Genomic DNA, 23165 nt, shown 5'->3' on the forward strand with positions numbered 1-23165 from the left:
GCCGTTCTTTAATCTTTTTTCCTACTTAGGTGCATTTTCTAGGCTTTAATATGTATTAGGATATACTTTTACCCTGTAGCCTAAGGGGTCAGGGCACTGATACCACTAATAAAGATCTGCTATCTTCGGTATGAGCTATCTATATTAGTACCTATATATAGACAGCGGTATGACTAACCTCTTATATAGCAACTGCTTCTGACCTACCTCATAAGCACCTGCACTTTTATTGAATGCTTCATTGCATTTTAACAATATATTCTTATTTTTTTGGCAGCCCAATTATGTATTTACATCAGAAAATAATCATGTTAATTTGTCTCATGCTCCTCATTAGTGATCCTCTATTGTTTTACTATTAACTGTCTCTGTTTTTGCAATTCATATTTTTTTCCTGTATAAATTATAATTAATACAATTTTGTAATTTTTTCACTATTATATGGGACGCTGACTCAAAGTTTTTCCCTCTTGTTTCTTATGTATGGAGGACTATGTGGGGCCCATTATTCTGTATGGAGGACTATGTGGGGCCCATTATACTGTATGGAGGACTATGTGGGGCCCATTATACTGTATGGAGGACTATGTAGGGCCCATTATACTGTATGGAGGACTATGTAGGGCCCATTATTCTGTATGGAGGACTATGTGGGGCCCATTATACTGTATACTGGTTGGCCCACGACTTTGTCAAAGTTTTTCATTTTGGCCCTCTGCATGTTTTGAGCTTTACAACCCTGATATAAAATCAGTATGGGTAAATGTACATGAAAATGGCAATAATGCAAAGCTGCTAATTGGACTTTGCTACAAGCCTCCTAATATAGCTGAACACGAAGAGGATAATATGCTGCAACAAATTAAAAAGACAACAAAAACAAGTCATGGTCAAAAGTGTTGGATCCCTTGAAATTGTTCCAGAAAATGAAGTAATTCTCCCAGAAAATTATTGAAATTACACGTTTTGTTATACACGTTTATTTCCTTTGCATGTATTGGAACAACACAAGAAAACAGAGAAAAAAAGGGAAATTGAACATAATTTCACACAAAATAGGCCGGACAAAATTGTTGACATCTTGTGGGTAAACAACTCTGTTTCAAGCATGTGAAGCTTGTTCAAGCGCAATTGTGGCAAGTAACAGGTGTGGGCAATATGAAAATCACAACTAAAACCAGATAAAAATGGGAGAAATGGATTCAATCTTTGCATTGTGTACATATATGAGGCACACTAAGCATGTAGAAAACAGAAAAAGGATTAGAGAACTGTCTGAGGACTTGAGAACCAAAATTGTTGAAAAATATCAACAATTTCAAGGTTATAAGTCCATCTTTAGAGATCCACATGTTCCTTTGTCCAAGGTGCACAGATAATCAATAAATTTACAACCCATACAGTCAAATATGGTGGAGGTTCAAAGGTATTTTGGGGTTGCTTTGCTGCCTCTGACTGTGTGCAAGGCATCAGGAAATCTGAAGATCAGCAAAGGATTTTGGGTCACAATATAGTGCCTAGTGTCAGAAAGCTGAGTTTGCGTCCTAGGTCATGGGTCTTCCAGCATGAAAATGAGCCCAAACATACTTCAAGAAGCACCCAGAAAATGGATGGAAACAAAGTGCTGGAGAGTTCTGACCAGCAATGAGTCTGGATCTAAATCCCATTGAACACCTGTGGAGAGATCTTAAAATTGCTGTATGGAGAAAAATATTAAAATTTGAGAGTCCTCAGTGGTAATCTCTTCAGTTAGCCATTAGTCAGTAAGCTTTCGAGACTACTCAGGTCTCTTCATCAGACAAAGTATAACACAAAATCTGAAGAGTCACATATTTATACATAACAGGGCACAGGAATAATGCAATAGATAAGACAAGTGACGTGAAGCAGAACTATCAGTTTCGGAAAAGGATAAGCAGTTGTGGCCGGAAAAATGTGTGGCCACAAGTAGTTCTATTCTTTTTTTCTTTTTGTGTGGCGATGAGAATTCATCTAAGTTTTTGCCTTGCCTCCCCTACATACAGACCCCCAGTTAGACATTTGCTACATATAATTAAGTACATTACATTAGATGTGATGCAGCTGAAAGTACCTGGGATCTTGTGGTCCTGATGTGAGTTGGGAATCTTTATCTTGTCCATGGTCATTATAAATGGACGGGTTTGACATATACAGTTGGTGAGGATGAATTTTGTAAGTTTCACCACAAAGGTGAAACTATCCTACCGGTCAGTTTGCTTTTCCTCCCAGTACCTTTTCATTCTAAAAATGTTAGGTTTCTGGGAGATTATACTTGTTCCTTTTATTTTTGGTTCTCCTTAGCTTGCCTTCTTTGCCCTATATGAATGTGTTTTTGTTTCTCATTCAGGGTTTTCGTGTTTTACTTCATACTTTCCTTTCCCCTTGTTGATACTGTGTTGCGGCCTCCCCTCTGGTTCCTCAGGAGGTATGAGAAACTCCTCAACGACTTATTAGGGAGTTAGGTCTGTGGTGGCGTTTTTAGTTGTACAGCTAGGGCCTTTCTTGTCTGTACAGAGACTAGTTGGGTGTAGTTGCGGCATTCTCCCCTGTGTGGGTTCTCTGGTGGTTATCAAGATGCGCTTTCTGTTTAAAACATTTCCCACATTTTGAACATAAAAAAGGCTTCTCCCCTGTGTGAGTTCTCTGATGTTTATTAAGATTTGATTTCTGTACAAAACATTTCCCACAATCTGAACATGAAAATGGCTTCTCTCCTGTGTGAGTTCTCTGATGTTTGATAAGAGTTGATTTCTCTGTAAAATATTTCCCACATTCTGAACATGAAAATGGCTTCTCTCCTGTGTGTGTTCTCTGATGTATATTAAGATTTGATTTCTGTACAAAACATTTCCCACAATCTGAACATGAAAATGGCTTCTCTCCTGTGTGAGTTCTCTGATGTTTGATAAGAGTTGTTTTCTCTGTAAAACATTTTCCACATTCTGAACATGGAAAAGGCTTCTCCCCTGTGTGAGTTCTCTGATGATTGATAAGAGTTGATTTCTCTGTAAAGCATTTCCCACATTCTGAACAGGAAAATGGATTCTCTCCTGTGTGTTATCTGGTGCCTAACGAGACTTGTTTTCTGATTAAAACATCTCCCACACTTGGAGCAAGAAAATCTATTCTTCGCTGTGTGAATTTTTTGATGTTTAAGAAAAGACTTTTTGAGAGGAAAACTATTTCTATATTCTGAATGTGAAAATGTCTTCTTTGCATTAGGAGCAGTTTGTTTTTTAATGCTTATTTTGTGACTTTGATTTTCCATAGTAGTCGGTAATGAATCAGAAGACAGGACCTGTTTCAAAGGATCAGATGACAGATCATTGCAGTGAAGGGATGATGGTAAATCTGGAGTAATGGCATTCACTTCAATTGTATCCTGTGGGATCTGAAAATTATCTGATTTGAAAATTGAAGATGTCAGCTGTCCCTCTGATCTCCTGGTACAGACATCTGCCAATAATAAAACCATTTATTATTTTTTAATAAAAAAATCTTTGAATTTTATATTTTTGAACATTTCTACTTAAATTGTCTGTAAAAAAGGCAAGTTATATTAAAAAATTCACTTATTCACCAGGACAATGACTGTCTAATAGAAAACCTCATAGGATGGACCAGGAGCGTGGTGTTCAACTGTTTGTTCATTCTGCCTCCCAAATATGGAGTAAAAGGCGCAGGCTCTGTCCAGCTACTAAGATTAGGTTTGCTGGTACCTGTAGTACCATCGAGTCCGACAGTATGAGTGTGTGTGTTCTGTCTAGCTGGATTAATCTGCTCCCTGCTTCAGCAATTTGGAAAGCACCACACCCTACTAAAGCTGGAAGCATATTGCCGGAAGCTGCCAGATACAGCCTTGTTCTCCTCTGGGTCAGTCCTCTGTGCTCAGCTCCCGGCTTGTGTATTTGTTTCTGTTGTGACCTCGGCCCGTTTACTGACTACTCGTGTCTTCTGATTTTGTATTTTCTCTATCCTCTTGGTTCTGACTCGGCTACCTGACTATTCTTCTTTCCATCTCAGTCCACCGAATAGCAGGTAACACTGTGGCTCAAGCCTAGGGGTCTCTGTGTAGGTTCAGATCCATGTAGAGGGGTTAAAGGGTGATGAGCAAAGTAATTTGTGAAATCTGTAAACAGGGTAGATAGTGATAAGCCTGTTCATGGTAGCCATCTTTTGAGCATTCCTAATAGCTAAATGTCACTCCTTACCTTCTTAACCTGCCATGTGCCCAAACAGTAGTGTACAACCGTATATAGGGGATTGTCAGATTCAAAAATTCAAAAATAATTTGTAAGGTCCATTTGTTTCCTATTATCCTTTGTGAAGAATTCCAAAATTATCACCACATAAAGTGACACACGTCAGATTTGAAAAATGGGGCCTGATTAGAAACATAATACTGGCTGCAGGAAGAGGTTAAATCAGAGGATTACTGAAGTCAAAAACTGTGAGTATAGACAATAACACATCTACTGAAAAGATAAAACTGAACTGTCTGCATCAAAAATAGTAACTAGTGGTGAAACCTCTCTGGGGTAATTAGAGTATGGGGCTCGGTGGCTCTTGGCAATCTAAACTATCGTAAGGGACAATATTTTCTGTCAGATGAGTTTCAAGAAGAAATACTAGACATTTAAAGTGAACTTTTTATAATAGTGCAGAGATGAGGTGTCTTAAATATAGATCTCGGGCATTTGGAAGACGCAATGGAGATCTTTTTGAAAGACTACCAGGGAGTTACAGACTCACATAAGCGAGGCAGGCCGATCCAACCACAATGAAAATACATACAGAATGAACTTGTAAAAAAAGAAAGAATATATAAACATGTAACATCCCCAACAACAACGTATGTATGAAGGGAGAAATCCAACACTAAACTGGAGTCACACTCATTTATGGTTGACCATTTGGGCCGAACAAGCCGGAACCCCGAACACGAACCTGAATTTGAAATGCCGAACAAATTCGCTCAATACTATTTATGATGTGGAGTGAATCCATGAAACCAGGGCTCGAGCCAACACATCTCCAGCAGGCAGGAATAAATGTACATTACAGCCATCAGCCACGCACAGCTTAGAGATATATCATGGCACAGGTGTAATGTTTTCTGTATAGTTTATCACAATCCTGTTTGAAGTTAGTTGGTTTTAAAAGAAATTGAAAAGTCAGGATAAAGGGAAACTCTGTTGTTATTGTACAGAAATTCACACGTGTCCCTCAGTGGTCATTTAATGTTATCGATCAAAAAAGTGAAGTTTGGCCAGAAAGACTGGACCTGGTCTTGTAGGGACCATATGAGCACATTCAGCCGCACAGAAGGGAGAGAAGGTAGATTCATCCAATAAGATATCAGGGATTTAGGAAGCCAACACCATCATTACCCTCTGCTTTCACTTAAAGGCCCATCATAATATTTTTCTTCAAGTGATTTTTTAATTTGTCAGCACAATCTACGTACGCTGACATTTGGCTTTATAGTTTACAGAACTGGGCAGGTAACGGTCAGTGTCTCCTAATCCCAGGGGGTAGGTGGATCCTCCAGGTTGTAAATTCTATAGAAAAGGGCTTTCACAATTTCCCAAAGTAATTTGAATATTTTCGGACGGAGGAGAATGTTGTGGTCTAGCGGCAAAATGGTGATCACACGATTGTGATACAACTACACCACTGATAAAGAAGCCACAGCTGGTGTCTGAAAAGAATCTGTGACTTCTGTGTATTCAGTGGTTACTACTCACCTGGGTAGTCATATGTAGGAATCTCCTCTTTACACCACTCATCACCCCTCACATATGTCTCTGTAGTATTAATATGGGTCAGATCTTCACCCTGAAACAAATATTATAAAAGTCAAAGACAGATGGAAAAGTCACAAGTTTGATCGGCTCTAATCCTGTTATCTCCACCGTTCTCATGACACAAATGAAAAACATAATAATGGTGGATAAAACAGAACTGAAGACATGACCTTTACAGCCGTCTACACATCATAGGGGAGATCTAATGACACCTTCTCTCCATCTACCTGAGGAACATTGGGATCTTCTTGTTTACAGTCCTGTGGAAGAAGAGGACGGGGACATCTCTCTGGTGTTCTCCTCTTACTGGATAGATCTGGAGGAAACACATACAGGGACTGTATTCATTCTTCACATACAGATAATTGTAGGCAGTGTGTATTTAGTCCTATTACCTGGTGATGTGAGGGGCTGGGGAACCTCCATCATGATGTCCCTGTACAGATCTTTGTGTCCTTCTAAATACTCCCACTCCTCCATGGAGAAATAGACGGCGACATCCTGACACCTTATAGGAACCTGACACATACAATGATACCGTCATCCCCCAATCCCTTCATAGCGTTACTGTATAATGTCCCAGCATTCCTAGCAGTGTCACCTCTCCAGTCAGCAGCTCAATCATCTTGTAGATGAGTTCTAGGATCTTCTGGTCATTGATGTCCTCATGTATCAGGGGGTGAGGTGGAGGCCCCGTGATTAATCTCTGGTTATGGAGAGACACATTAATAAATCTCACTACAGACATTTCCAGAGTCCTCACCTCTCCAGTTGTGTTCATCTGTTATTCCCATAGATAAGAATGATGTAATGGGACATCATCAGAATCTCTCACCTCTCCAGTAAGCCGGAAGAGGATCTCTAGGGTGAGGTGTAATATCCTCTCCACCATCTTGTCCATCATTTTCCTGGATAAATGAGGAAAATTTTCTTATATAGACGATCGTCACTGAGAGGATCCGGTATTTTAGAGATCTGAATGAGAAAAAGATGAGCTAATGGACCATTTTTCTGCAAACGATGATGCGGAATCCAAAATGTACCACGAGTACCCTTTATCCCTTAATCTGGTGTTCAGGTCTATTGCCGGTATATTAAAATCTGTGACATTCGAGCAGTACCTTCTCAACCATAAAAATTGTCCCTTGGGTTTTCCTCTTTTTATGGGGATAGGGGTGGTGGTTATCCCACTTCAATAGTTTATTAGTGCTTGAAGGTTTCTGGTAGATGAGTGTCCCTAGGGTCCCGTTACAATCCTTCTTGATCAGTACATACAGGAAAGGCAACTGGTAATAATTGGTGTTGGTCTGCTCCTTTAAACAAAATGTACTTTTCAGGTTATATCCCCAGTATCCTCACTTTTCATCCCTTCTTTTGAGGCCCACACAGTCAGACTCTACCGGCCCTTCTCCCTGCGAGTGGCGGTTGTGTATCGCCCTCCGGGCCCCTCCTGTCAGTTTGTGGATCACTTTGCCACTTGGCTTCCAAACTTTCTATCCTATGACATCCCCACCCTCATCATGGGAGACTTTAACATCCCAATAGGCGATTCCCTCTCCCCATCTGCCGCTCATCTTTTATCGCTAACTTCCTCCTTCGGCCTTTCACAGCTTAATAATTCTCCTACACATGAAGATGGAAATACTCTTTGACCTGATCTTCGCCCGGCTCTGGTCAATACATGACTTAACTAACTCTCCTCTTCCGCTCTCTGATCACAACCTTCTTTCATTCTCTGTCAAGAACTGTCACCCTGCTCAAGACACCTCCACTTTCCACACTTATAGAAATATACATGCCATTAACACCCAGAAATTTATGAAAACGGTGCAATCATCATTGGCCCCAATCTCCTCCCTCTCATGCCCTGACGTTGCACTGAAGCATTATAACGAAACATTGCAATGAGCCCTGGATGAAGGCGCAGCTCCTACACAGAGAACAACTCGGCACAGACGGCGACAATCCTGGAACACGCTGCAAACACGTTTTCTCCAGCGGGGCTCCAGGTGTGCCAAACGGCTGTGGACAAAATCTAATCTGGCCGAAGATTTCCTCCATTATAAATTTATGCTTAAAACCTATAACTCCGCCCTTCACCTCTCCAAACAAACCTACTTTAACAACCTCATCATCTCATGGTCCAATAATCCTAAACACCTGTTTGACACTTTTCATTCTCTTCTTAATCAAACAGCACAGTCCCCAACCACCAACCTCAGCACTGACGATCTGGCCAATTATTTCAAAGAAAAAATTGACCATATCCGACAGGAAATTTTCTCTCAATCCCCAAATGTTATGCATGCTCCTCCCTCCCACATTGTATATTGCTCATTTTCTGACTTTGAACCAGTCACGGAAGAAGTGACAAGGCTCCTTGCCTCCTCTCGCTCTACCACCTGCACCAGTGACCCTATTCCTTCACATCTCCTTCAGTCCCTTTCTCCAGCTGTCACCACTCACCTAACTAAAATATTCAACCTCTACCTCTCATCTTGTATTTTTCCCACCTTTTTTAAAACACTCCAGCATACATCCATTACTTAAAAAAACATCCCTGGACCAGAACTGTGCTGCTAACTACAGACTTGTTTCCAATCTTCCCTTTATCTCTAAACTCCTGGAAAGCCTGTTCCACTCCTGTCTAATACACTATCTCTCAGATAACTCCCTTCTTGACCCTTTACAATCTGGTTTCCGCTCTTTACATTCTACTGAAACTGCACTCACTAAAGTTTCTAATGATCTACTAACAGCCAAATCTAATGGTCACTACTTCCTGCTGATTCTTCTGGATCTCTCTGTGGATCTACCTCTCTGACCGCTCCTTCACTGTGTCTTTTTCTGGCTCCTCTTCTCCCCTCCCCCTTATTGTCGGGGTTCCTCAAGGATTAGTCCTAGACGCCCTTCTTTTCTACTTATATATCGCTCCTATTGGACAAACAATCAGCAGATTCGGCTTTTAGTACCATCTCTATGCTGATGACACCTAATTATACACCTCTTCTCCGGACATCACCCCTGCATTATTACAAAATACCAGTGATTGTCTTTCCGCTGTCTCTAACATTATGTCCTCCCTCTATCTAAAACTGAATCTGTCAAAAACTAAACTACTCCTATTTCCTCCCTCCATTAACCTATCTATGCCCGATATTGCCATTTCCGTTTGTGGCTCCATCATTACTCGCCAGCAACATGCCCGCTGTCTTGGGGTCATACTTGATTCAGATCTTTCCTTCACTCCTCACATCAAATCACTCGCTCGCTCGTGTCATCTACACCTCAAAAACATCTCTAGAATCAGAAATTTTCTTACCTTTGACTCGGTAAAAACTCTTACTGTAGCTCTTATTCATTCTCATCTGGACTATTGCAACTCTTTACTTATCGATTCCTCTCTTTCTGAACTTTCCCCTCTCCAATCCGTCCTGAACACAGCAGTCAGGGTCATATTCCTCGCCAACCGACACAACGATGCCTCTTCCCTGTGCCAGTCATTGCACTGATTGCCCATCCAATACAGAGTTCAATATAAACTTATCGCTCTTACCCACAAAGCTATCCACGATTCAGCACCACTCTACATCTCCTCCCTCGTCTCAGTCTACCACCCTACCCGTGCCCTTTGTTCTGCTAATGACTTAAAACTAAAATCCTCCGTAATCCGAATCTCCCATTCCCGTCTCCAAAATTTCTCGCATGCTGCACCAATTCTATGGAATGCACTACCCAGGACAATTCGATTAATTCCCAATACTCACAGTTTTAAGCGTGCCCTAAAAACCCATTACTTTAGACTGGCCTATCACCTCAACATACTTATCTAACTGTCCCAGTTTGGCCCATATTAAAATTTTCTTCAAAATCGTGCTCATACCATCCAGGCACCGAATAGCCTCTGTCTGTACTGTACACATACTGGCTGGCGACCAGTTCATGTAGTGTTATATAGTTACCCTATTTAGTATATTAAGGCAGTATTATACAATATATGTACATTTTACCTTTTGTGTCTCCCCTATTTCCTTACAGACTGTAAGCTTGTGAGCAGGGCCCTCACTCCTTTTAATATCTGAGTTATGCTTATTCTGGAAAGTCTGTATTGTCTGTATAAGTCCCCCCAAAAAATTGTAAAGTGCTGTGGAATATGTTGTCGCTATAAAAATAAAAATTATTATAATAAATTCAGATGTAAATCTAAGGCCCACTCTATTGATGTTGAGTTCCCCGACAAATTAAAAAGATTGTTCACTCGTCCCTGACCAGGTGATAAAAATGTAGTCAATATATTTGTACCATACCCCAATATATGGATGCCATCACTTATGATCATCCCTGAATATTGTGGCTTCCTCCCACCAGTCCAGGGATAAGTTAGCATATGAGGGAGCACAGCGGCTCCCCATCGCAGTACCCCTGAGCTGGTGGAAGTACTTCCTGTCAAAAAGAAAGAAGTTATGAGTAAGAGTGAATTTTAGAAGATCCTCCATGAAGTCATTATGTCTGCTACACTCTATTGATCTCGATTTCAAGAAATGTCTTACTCCTCTGATACCATCATCATGCGGTATATTACTGTACAAAGCCTCGATATCTAGTAAGGCCTGCTCCCCTACATGCCTGTATACAAGCTCGAGGGTCTATATGTAGGGGAGCAGCCAAAGGGAAAACCATTTTCCAGACGGATTATTCCAACTGTAAAATCTCAGGTGGTACTGGGGGAACATTATACTGTGGGGGGAATCATACATACTGCATAAGCGGAATAATGGGGACATTACATTGTGTGGGGGCATCATACATACTGCATAAGGGGGTATAATGGGGGCATCATACATCCTGCATAAGGAGTACAATGGGGGCATTACACTGTGTAGGGGCATCATACATCCTGCATAAGGGGCATAATGGGGGCATTACACATCCTGCATAAGGGGCACAATGGGGGCATTACACTGTGTGGGGGCATCATACATCCTGCATAAGGGGCATAATGGGGGCATTACACTGTATGGGGGCATCATACATACTTCATAAGGGGCATAATGGGGACATTACATTGTGTGGGGGCATCATACATACTGCATAAGGGGCATAATGGGGGCATCATACATCCTGCATAAGGGGCACAATGGGGGCATTACACTGTGTGGGGGAATCATACATCCTGCATAAGGGGCATAATGGGGGCATTACACTGTGTGGGGGCATCATACATCCTGCATAAGGGGCACAATGGGGGCATTACACTGTGTGGGAGGCATCATACATCCTGCACAAGGGGCATAATGGGGGCATTACACTGCGTGGGGGCGTCATACATCCTGCATAAGGGGCATAATGGGGGCATTACACTGTGGGGGGCATCATACATACTGCATAAGGGGCATAATGGGGGCATTACACTGTGTGGGGGCATCATACATACTGCATAAGGGGCATAATGGGGGCATTACACTGTGTGGGGGCATCATACATACTGCATAAGGGGCATAATGGGGGCATTACACTGTATGAGGGCATCATACATACTGTATAAGGGGCATAATGGGGGCATTACACTGTGTGCGGGCATCATACATACTGTATAAGGGGTATAATGGGGGCATTACACTGTGTGGGGGGCATCATACATCCTGCATAAGGGGCATAATGGGGGCATAATACATCCTGCAAAAGGGGCATTACACTGTGGGGGGCATCATACATCCTGCATAAGGGGCATAATGGGGGCATTACACTGTGTGGGGGCATCATACATACAGCATAAGGGGTATAATGGGGGCATTACACTGTGTAGGGGCATCATACATCCTCCATAAGGGGTATAATGGGGGCATTACACTGTGTGGGGGCATCATACATCCTGCATAAGGGGCATAATGGGGGCATTACACTGTGTGGGGGCATCATACATACTGCATAAGGGGCATAATGGGAGCATTACACTGTCTGGGGGCATCATACATACTGCATAAGGGACATAATGGGGTCATTACACTGTGTGGGGGGCATCATACATACTGCATAAGGGGCATAATGGGGGCATTACACTGTGTGGGGGGCATCATACATCCTGCATAAGGGGTATAATGGGGGCATTACACTGTGTCGGGGAATCATACATCCTGCATAGGGGGCATAATGGGGGCATTACACTGTATGGGGGAATCATACATCCTGCATAAGAAGCATAATGGGGGCATTACACTGTGTGGGGGCATCATACATCCTGCATAAGAGGCATAATGGGAGCATTACACTGTGTGGGGGCATCATACATCCTGCATAAGTGGCATAATGGGGGCATTACACTGTGTGGGCATCATACATCCTGCATAAGGGGCATAATGGGGGCATTACACTGTGTGGGCATCATACATCCTGCATAAGGGGCATAATGGGGGCATTACACTGTGTGGGGGCATCATACATCCTGGATAAGGGGCATAATGGGGGCATTACACTGAGTGGGGGCACCATACATCCTGCATAAGGGGCATAATGGGGGCATTACACTGTGTGGGGGCATCATACATCCAGCATAAGGGGCATAATGGGGGCATTACACATCCTGCATAAGGGGCATAATGGGGGCATTACACTGCATGAAGGCATCATACATATTGCATAAGGGGCATAATGAGGGCATCATACATCCTGCATTAGGGGCATAATGGGGGCATTACACTGTGGGGGGCATCATACACACTGCATAAGGGGCATAATGAGGGCATTACACTGTGTGGGGGGCATCATACATCCTGCATAAGGGGCATAATGGGGGCATTACACTGTGTGGGGGCATCATACATACTGCATAAGGGGCATAATGGGGGCATTACACTGTGTGGGGGCATCATACATACTGCATAAGGGGCATAATGGGGGCATTACACTGTGGGGGGCATCATACATACTGCATAAGGGGCATAATGGGGGCATTACACTGTGTGGGGGGCATCATACATCCTGCATAAGGGGCATAATGAGGGCATTACACTGTGGGGGGCATCATACATACTGTATAAGGGGCATAATGGGGGCATTACACTGTGTGGGGGGCATCATACATCCTGCATAAGGGGCATAATGGGGGCATAATACATCCTGCATAAGGGGCATTACACTGTGGGGGGCATCATACATCCTACATAAGAGGCATAATGGGGGCATTACACTGTGTGGGGCATCATACATCCTGCATAAGAGGCATAATGGGAGCATTACACTGTGTGGGGCATCATACATCCTGCATAAGGGGCATAATGGGGACATTACACTGTGTGGGCATCATACATCCTGCATAAGGGGCATAATGGGGGCATTACACTGTGTGGGCATCATACAGCCAGCATAAGGGGCATAATGGGGGCATTACACTGCATGGAGGCATCATACATATTGCATAAGGGGCATAATGAGGGCATCATACATTCTGCATTAGGGGCATAATGGGGGCATTACACTGTGGGGAGCATCATACACACTGCATAAGGGGCATAATGGGGGCATTACACTGTGTGGGGGGCATCATACATCCTGCATAAGGGGCATAATGGGGGCATTACACTGTGTGGGGGGCATCATACATCCTGCATAAGGGGCATAATGGGGGCATTACACTGTGTGGGGGCATCATACATACAGCATAAGGGGTATAATGGGGGCATTACACTGTGTAGGGGCATCATACATCCTCCATAAGGGGTATAATGGGGGCATTACACTGTGTGGGGGCATCATACATCCTGCATAAGGGGCATAATGGGGGCATTACACTGTGTGGGGGCATCATACATACTGCATAAGGGGCATAATGGGAGCATTACACTGTCTGGGGGCATCATACATCCTGCATAAGGGGTATAATGGGGGCATTACACTGCGAGGGGGCATCATACATCCTGCATAAGGGGCATAATGGGGTCATTACACTGTGTGGGGGGCATCATACATACTGCATAAGGGGCATAATGGGGTCATTACACTGTGTGGGGGGCATCATACATACTGCATAAGGGGCATAATGGGGGCATTACACTGTGTGGGGGGCATCATACATCCTGCATAAGGGGTATAATGGGGGCATTACACTGTGTCGGGGAATCATACATCCTGCATAGGGGGCATAATGGGGGCATTACACTGTATGGGGGAATCATACATCCTGCATAAGAAGCATAATGGGGGCATTACACTGTGTGGGGGCATCATACATCCTGCATAAGAGGCATAATGGGAGCATTACACTGTGTGGGGGCATCATACATCCTGCATAAGTGGCATAATGGGGGCATTACACTGTGTGGGCATCATACATCCTGCATAAGGGGCATAATGGGGGCATTACACTGTGTGGGCATCATACATCCTGCATAAGGGGCATAATGGGGGCATTACACTGTGTGGGGGCATCATACATCCTGGATAAGGGGCATAATGGGGGCAATACACTGAGTGGGGGCACCATACATCCTGCATAAGGGGCATAATGGGGGCATTACACTGTGTGGGGGCATCATACATCCAGCATAAGGGGCATAATGGGGGCATTACACATCCTGCATAAGGGGCATAATGGGGGCATTACACTGCATGGAGGCATCATACATATTGCATAAGGGGCATAATGAGGGCATCATACATCCTGCATTAGGGGCATAATGGGGGCATTACACTGTGGGGGGCATCATACACACTGCATAAGGGGCATAATGAGGGCATTACACTGTGTGGGGAGCATCATACATCCTGCATAAGGGGCATAATGGGGGAATTACACTGTGTGGGGGCATCATACATACTGCATAAGGGGCATAATGGGGGCATTACACTGTGTGGGGGCATCATACATACTGCATAAGGGGCATAATGGGGGCATTACACTGTGGGGGGCATCATACATACTGCATAAGGGGCATAATGGGGGCATTACACTGTGTGGGGGGCATCATACATCCTGCATAAGGGGCATAATGAGGGCATTACACTGTGGGGGGCATCATACATACTGTATAAGGGGCATAATGGGGGCATTACACTGTGTGGGGGGCATCATACATCCTGCATAAGGGGCATAATGGGGGCATAATACATCCTGCATAAGGGGCATTACACTGTGGGGGGCATCATACATCCTGCATAAGAGGCATAATGGGGGCATTACACTGTGGGGGCATCATACATACTGCATAAGGGGCATAATGGGGGCATTACACTGTGGGGGGCATCATACATCCTGCATAAGGGGCATAATGGGGGCATTACACTGTGTGGGGCATCATACATCCTGCATAAGAGGCATAATGGGAGCATTACACTGTGTGGGGCATCATACATCCTGCATAAGGGGCATAATGGGGACATTACACTGTGTGGGCATCATACATCCTGCATAAGGGGCATAATGGGGGCATTACACTGTGTGGGCATCATACATCCTGCATAAGGGGCATAATGGGGGCATTACACTGCATGGAGGCATCATACATATTGCATAAGGGGCATAATGAGGGCATCATACATCCTGCATTAGGGGCATAATGGGGGCATTACACTGTGGGGAGCATCATACACACTGCATAAGGGGCATAATGGGGGCATTACACTGTGTGGGGGCATCATACATCCTGCATAAGGGGCATAATGGGGGCATTACACTGTGTGGGGGCATCATACATACTGCATAAGGGGCATAATGGGGGCATTACACTGTGTGGGGGCATCATACATACTGCATAAGAGGCATAATGGGGGCATTACACTGTGTGGGGGCATCATACATACTGCATAAGGGGCATAATGGGGGCATTACACTGTGGGGGGCATCATACATACTGCATAAGGGGCATAATGGGGGCATTACACTGTGTGGGGGGCATCATACATCCTGCATAAGGGGCATAATGAGGGCATTACACTGTGGGGGGCATCATACATACTGTATAAGGGGCATAATGGGGGCATTACACTGTGTGGGGGGCATCATACATCCTGCATAAGGGGCATAATGGCGGCATAATACATCCTGCATAAGGGGCATTACACTGTGGGGGGGCATCATACATCCTGCATAAGGGGCATAATGGGGGCATTACACTGTGGGGGCATCATACATCCTGCATAAGGGGCATAATGGGGGCATTACACTGTGTGGGGGGCATCATACATCCTGCATAAGGGGCATAATGGCGGCATAATACATCCTGCATAAGGGGCATTACACTGTGGGGGGCATCATACATCCTGCATAATGGGCATAATGGGGACATTACACTGTGTGGGGGCATCATACATACAGCATAAGGGGCATAATGGGGGCATTACACTGTGAGGGCAGTAAAGGGGTCCTGTACTATGAGAACAATATGTTTCCTCCCTTCCTGTCTCCATAGTTGGGTCGAATGTATCTATTACAGGGAACAGAACAAAAACCTTATGATTCTTATAAAGGGGCAACACAAGACCCCAAAAGAGTCTCCGTGCTGAAGGGGTTAATGCCCCCTGCGCCCAGTAATGGGGGGTCTCCACATACCTCCACCTGCAGAGACGCCACCACATATATGGCTGCTCTGTGCGCACAGGACCTGTGATGAGGTCACAGGAGGGGAGGAGTCAGGGGTCACATGATCAGGGGCCTCAGTGGATGCAGGACTCTGCTGTGCTGGTTGTCATGGTGCTGGATGAGCTGAAGTTTATGTGTGGGGTCAGGAGGGGTTTACAGTGTGGATGTAGCAGAGCCGCGTGTGTACGAGGTGTACGGAGCGGAGCCGCGTGTGTACGAGGTGTACGGAGCGGAGCCGCGTGTGTACGAGGTGTACGGAGCGGAGCCGTGTGTGTACGAGGTGTACGGAGCGGAGCCGTGCGTGTACGAGGTGTACGGAGCAGAGCCGCGTGTGTACGAGGTGTACGGAGCGGAGCCGCGCGTGTACGAGGTGTACGGAGCGGAGCCGCGTGTGTACGAGGTGTACGGAGCGGAGCCGTGCGTGTACGAGGTGTACGGAGCAGAGCCGCGTGTGTACGAGGTGTACGGAGCGGAGCCGCGCGTGTACGAGGTGTACGGAGCGGAGCCGCGTGTGTACGAGGTGTACGGAGCAGAGCCGCGCGTGTACGAGGTGTACGGAGCAGAGCCGCGCGTGTACGAGGTGTACGGAGCAGAGCCGCGTGTGTACGAGGTGTACGGAGCAGAGCCGTGTGTGTACGAGGTGTACGGAGCGGAGCCGTGTGTGTACGAGGTGTACAGAGCGGAGCCGTGTGTGTACGAGGTGTACGGAGCGGAGCCGTGTGTGTACGAGGTGTACGGAGCAGAGCCGTGTGTGTACGAGATGTACGGAGCAGAGCCGCGTGTGTAGGAGGTGTACGGAGCGGAGCCGCGTGTGTTCGAGGTGTACGGAGCAGAGCCGCGTGTGTACGAGGTGTACGGAGCGGAGCCGTGTGTGTACGAGGTGTACGGAGCAGAGTCATGCGTGTGTGCGAGGTGTACGGAGCGGAGCCGCGTGTGTACGAGGCGTACGTAGCGGAGCCGCGTGTGTGCGAGGTGTACGGAGCGGAGCCGCGTGTGTACGAGGCGTACGGAGCGGAGCCGCGTGTGTACGAGGTGTACGGAGCAGAGCCGCGTGTGTACGAGGTGTACGGAGCGGAGCCGCGTGTGTACGAGGTGTACGGAGCGGAGCCGCGTGTGTACGAGGTGTACGGAGCTGAGCCGCGTGTGTACGAGGTGTACGGAGCTGAGCCGCGTGTGTACGAGGTGTACGGAGCGGAGCCGCGTGTGTACGAGGTGTACGGAGCGGAGCCGCGTGTGTACGAGGTGTACGGAGCGGAGCCGCGTGTGTACGAGGTGTACGGAGCGGAGCCGCGTGTGTACGAGGTGTACGGAGCGGAGCCGCGTGTGTACGAGGTGTACGGAGCGGAACCGCGCGTGTACGAGGTGTACGGAGCGGAGGCGCGTGTGTACGAGGTGTACGAAGCGGAGCCACTTGTGTACAGAGGTATACGGAGAGGAGACGCGTGTGTACGAGGTGTACGGAGCGGAGCCGTGCGTGTGTACGAGGTGTACGGAGCGGAGCCGCGTGTGTACGAGGTGTACGGAGCGGAGCCGCGTGTGTACGAGGTGTACGGAGCGGAGCCGCGTGTGTACGAGGTGTACGAAGCGGAGCCGCGTGTGTACAGAGGTATACGGAGAGGAGACGCGTGTGTACAGAGGTGTACGGAGCGGAGCCGTGTGTGTACAGAGGTATATGGAGAGAGAGGAGCTGCGTGTACAGAGGTGAGTCGCGCATGTACGGAGAGGAGCATGTTTGACATGTGCTGAGCGGAGGGTTTATTCGATAATCTTGTTCTGCCATTTGGATTCTCCAATGCACCAACAGGATTTTACAACTTTCTGAATTATATTTCGCTGATAACTTTGGGGGATTTGTTGTGATTTATCTTGATGATATATAATTATTCTCCTGATCTGGATTCTCGCCAGGAACATGTCCGTGTTGCATTAGAAAGGATGATGGAAAAATTCTTTATTTGGTAAATTTTTGAAAATGTATTATTTCTGTGCAGGAAATTTCATTCCTGGGGATCATTTTATCAGCTGATGGGTTTCAGATGGATCCTGGGAAGGTGAAAGCCATAATAGTCACCTGAAAGGGTTGCAATGTTTTGTAGAATTCATCAACTATTATAATAAATTCATTAGGGGTTTTCTCAGATTGTTGAACCTCTTACTGACCTCACACGTACGGGGCGGATATCAATGTTTGGCCATCAGATGCTATTGGGGCTTTTGAAAGATTGAAAGAGTGCTTTATGTCTGCTCCTGTTCTAATTCAACCTGATCTCCAAGTAACATTCATTGTTGAGTAGTGTTGAGCGGGTATGTTCTATTAACCCTTTCGCCGAGTATTCTCGGGCCGAGCTCCGAGTATTTATAGCTGCTCGGTGATAAGATTAAATCACTCCCGTGTGCATGATTTGCAACTGTTTGACAGCTTTATTACATGTGAGGAATGTCTATTTCTTACACATTCCTCACATGTAATAAAGCTGTCAAACAGTTGCAAATCATGCACACGGGAGCGATATAACCTTATCACCGAGCAGCTATAAATACTCGGAGCTCGGCCCAAGCATACTCGGACAGAACATACTCGCTCAACCCTAGTGTTGAGCGAACATGCTCGACACTGCTCGGTACTTGCCTGAGCATCACGCTACTCGGGATGTTCGGTGAGCACCGAGCATTTCCGGGTTACTCGGGCGGGAGCTCTGGTCTCCGCCCTGCATGTTTGGCGCTCTTTACGGAGCCAATGAGCATGCAGGGATTGCCAGCCAGTCACTGTAATGCCGCAGCCATGTTGGTTTGGGCATTACATTGATTGGCTGGCCGCACAGCGTCACCGAGTATTTAAAACCGAGCGCCGCCATCTTGGACACAGACGCCCGGGATTAGCTAGTGTAGGGAAAGTGCTGCTGAGCTAGGGAGAGATTTATACTGCGAAAGAGGTAGTGTAGGGTCTCTAAAGGCTGCCAGATCAAACAAACAGTCCTTCTCAGGACTAATATCCATCCCAGATATCAGGCAGGCAGGCTGTATAGGAGACGCAGTGGTTATACCAGCAAACGCTGCATTACAGTCCTGTGTGCTCCTGTTGCTAAAATTTCTGGACTTAGCTCCAGGTCTCAGGGGCCAGGAAAAATCCTTTTTTTTTCATCTAAATCATCTTTTTTTTTCCTCCTTCACACTGTACGCACTGTACAAATACCCGTCTTATTAACCTTTTGGTGCCCCCCCCCAAAAAAAAAAAAAAGTGTCTGTGACAGTTCAGACACAAATATATCTGTTGAAAATAGTCTGGTGTAGGCCTGAGAAACAGAAGTGTGGTTTTGCAGTTCCACAGTTCAAACCTCTGTATTATCCACTTTTGGGCTATTTGTATCTAAAAAAAAACAGTTTGAGTGTGTCGCTCACTGTTCAGCCGCAAATATATATATTTAAAAAAAGTCTGGTATACGCCAGTAAATTATAACTGTGGTTTTGCTGTTCCACGGTAAAAAATCTCTATTATCCTGCTTTTGGCATTTTTTGCTGTAAAAAAAAAACTGTAATAGTGTCTCCCTGATTGTTCAGATTGTTTAAATTAGTCGGGTGTAGGCCAGAGAAATAGAACTGTGGTTTTCCTCTTCCACGGTTCTAATCTACTTTTTATTACCCTTTTTCCATTGATAGTGCGAGTGTAAGTTATTTTACTTCCTTTACAAAGGGCAAGGCGCGTGGCAAGGGACGTGGAACTGGACGTTCTGGTGATGGCGCGTGCAGAGGACGGGGCCGTGGCCAAGGTGAAAATGTGCCACAACCAACAGCCACATCTTCTCGCTCCCACTTCTTGACCGAAATACTAGGGAAGCACAGAACAACACCAGTATTGCGAACTGATCAGTGTGAACAGCTTATTAATTGGATAGCAGATAACACTTCCAGTTACCTGGGAACCACCACCTCCGGTCTGTCTTCCACACGGTCAAATCTTAGTAGCCGTGAGTCTTGACCACATACTCCTCCTCACCCTGATGCTCCTTCCTCCCGCCATGCTGAGTGTCGTCAGACAGCAACTGATCTAACACTTGGACACTCTGAAGAGCTGTTCACTGGTCCATTTCCATATTTGTGCCCCTCGCCTGCTCCGCTTGAAGTGGTGGAAGAGGAGATCCCATGTAGCGATGCTCAAATATTTTAACAGCCACGGCCACAGGAAGTCGACGCTGGCAATTTGTCACAAGAGGTGGACGATGACGAGACACAATTGCCAGGAAGTGAGAAGGAGGATCGAGGTGCGCAAGTGGAAGAGGAGGAGGTGGTGGATGATCTAGTAACTGACCCAACGTGGCAGGAGAACCTGCAGAGCGAGGCCAGCAGCACACAGGGTGAGGGAGGCAGAGTACCCCAACAGGCAGGAAGAAGCAGTGTGGTGGCCCCACACAGAAGGCAGGCAACAGTTCCCCGTAACACCAACACGAGGGACATTGCCAGTACAACCTGTAGGTCTTCCAGAGTCTGGATTTTTTTAAAGACTGCTGATAACCCCAAAAAGGCCATTTGTACCACCTGCCATGCCAGCAACAGCAGGGGTGACAAAACTACCAGCCTTACCACCACCAGCATGATCAGGCACATGTCAGCAAAGCACCCGACTTTGTGGGGTGAACCCCAGGGTCCACGACCAGTGTCAGCGGGTGTCACCACTGCTTCTTCCGCTGTTGTGCGTGTAAGAGAACCCCCTGTTGTGCGTGCAAGACAATCCCCTGTCCATACTGCAGGCAAAGATGCCCCCTCCTCTCAGTCTTCACTTGTTATGGCAGTTTCTCAAGAAACAGCATCAACGTCCACGTCCACGTCCCACCGCAACGTTCAATTGTCCATATCCCAGACCTTTGAACGAAAGCGGAAATTCGCAGCCAACGCCCCACAGGCCACAGTCTTAAATTCGCACATTTCACGACTGCTTGTGTTGGAAATGCTGCCTTTTAGGCTGGTGGAGATGGAATCCTTCCACAACCTTATGGTGGTGGCCGTCCCTCGGTACTCGGTCCCCAGCCGACACTATTTTGCCCGGTGTGCCATCCCCGCACTACATAAGCACGTGTCCCAAAACATCTGCCGTGCCCTCAACAACGCAGTTACTGGGAGAGTCCACCTGACAACGGACACGTGGACAAGTGCTTGTGGCCAGGGACGGTACATCTCCCTGACGGCACACTGGGTAAACATAGTGGAACCCAGGACCCAGTCGTACCTTGGGACGGAACACATCCTCCCCACACCGAGGATTGTAGGCCCTATGTCAGTCAGAGTTGCCCCCACAGTGTACAGCTCCTGCGCATCATCCTCCTCCTCATGTTCAGCCTCCATCTCAGATATCACATCAGTTACAAGCTGGAAGCACTGCAGTACTGCCTCTGCCAAGCGGCAACAGGCTGTGCTGTAACTCATAAGCTTAGGTGAGAAACCTCACACTGCTTGTGAGTTGTGGACAGCTGTGAAAGAGCAGGCAGATCTGTGGCTAACACCGCTGAACCTACATCCAGGCATGGTCGTGTGTGACAATGGCCTTAACCTGGTGGCGGCTCTGAGGCGAGGTGAGATCACACACGTACCATGCCTGGCTCATGTGCTTAACCTCGTGGTTGAGCGGTTTCTTAAATCGTACCCCGAGTTGCCAGATCTGCTTGTGAAAGTACGCCGCCTGTCAGCTCATTTTCACAAGTCGGCTACAGCTTCCACCGCCCTTGCTGTTTTGCAGCAGCGTTTGCAGCTTCCCTCACACCGACTGGTGTGTGATGTCCCCACATGTTGGAACTCTACCCTCCACATGTTGCAAAGGATTTGTGAGCAGAAGAGAGCAGTTGTGGACTACCAGCTGCAACAAGGCCGTTGATATTCAGGTCAGACTCCACACATAAGACCTCAGGAGTGGACCTGGATGTCAGACATATGTACCATCCTGACAAACTTTGAGGACTCCACCAAGATGGTGAGTGGCGATGACGCCATCATTAGCATCAGCATTCAACTTGTCTGTCTTTTGTAGCGCTCTCTGCAGAGAATTAAAGAGGAGGCATTGCAGCCAGAGTATGATGAGATGGATCAAGAAGCTGTAGTGGTCAATTACACACACCCCAGCCTCATCTCATCCCAACGTGCATTGGGGGACAATGAGGGAGAGGAGGAGGAGGAAGAACAGGAGCTGGTATCATGCGCTGTAGACGGTAGTACCTGTACAACTGTCATACCACGGTTCAGCGTGGTTGGCCTGAGGACAGGGGAGGAGGAGGAGAGCATGGTCAGTCGTCATCTTGGTGAGGAAACGGAAGTCTTGCCCGTTACCAGTCTGGCACGCATGGCTGACTTTATGTTACGCTGCCTTAACCGTGACCCTCGCGTTGTCAAAATGTTGGGTGACAGTCATTGCTGGTTGGTGACACTTTTAGACCCCTGCTACAAGGAGAACTTTCACTCTCTTATTCCTGAGGTGGAGAGGTCTACAAAAATGGGGCAGTACCAGAAGGCCCTTGCTGCAGAACTGTTAAAAAAATTCCCATCTGAACACGCTAGCGGCAGAGGTCACAGTTCATTGCCCAACCAAGGCGTACATGCGAGAGAGATGCAACTCCAATCCAGAAGAGGCAGGGGAACACTGTCAACATTCTGGGACAGTTTTCTCAGACCCTCCCTTCGGACAGACCCTGAGGCGCGGGGTACTCTCACAAGGAGTGGAAAGTTTCAAAAGATGGTGAGGGAGTACCTTGCCGACCGTCCCAGCGTCCTCCGTGATTCCT

At 46.5% G+C, this 23165-nt stretch overlaps 1 protein-coding gene across 1 annotated transcript in view; it reads right to left on the reverse strand.

The window, feature by feature from the left end:
* LOC141178585 (uncharacterized) overlaps positions 1-16434 on the reverse strand; it is a 74390-nt gene extending 57956 nt beyond the window's left edge. The window contains exon 1 of the mRNA XM_073660463.1: positions 16372-16434. The gene's annotated coding sequence lies outside the window, so the exon portion shown is untranslated. The remainder of the gene's footprint in view (positions 1-16371) is intronic.
* Between the last annotated feature and the right edge of the window lie 6731 nt (positions 16435-23165).

Source organism: Phyllobates terribilis, unplaced genomic scaffold (genome assembly GCF_046119375.1).
Source record: "Phyllobates terribilis strain yellow unplaced genomic scaffold, ASM4611937v1 Scaffold_29__1_contigs__length_15306474, whole genome shotgun sequence".
In the NCBI taxonomy this organism is placed as follows: Eukaryota; Metazoa; Chordata; class Amphibia; order Anura; family Dendrobatidae; genus Phyllobates; species Phyllobates terribilis.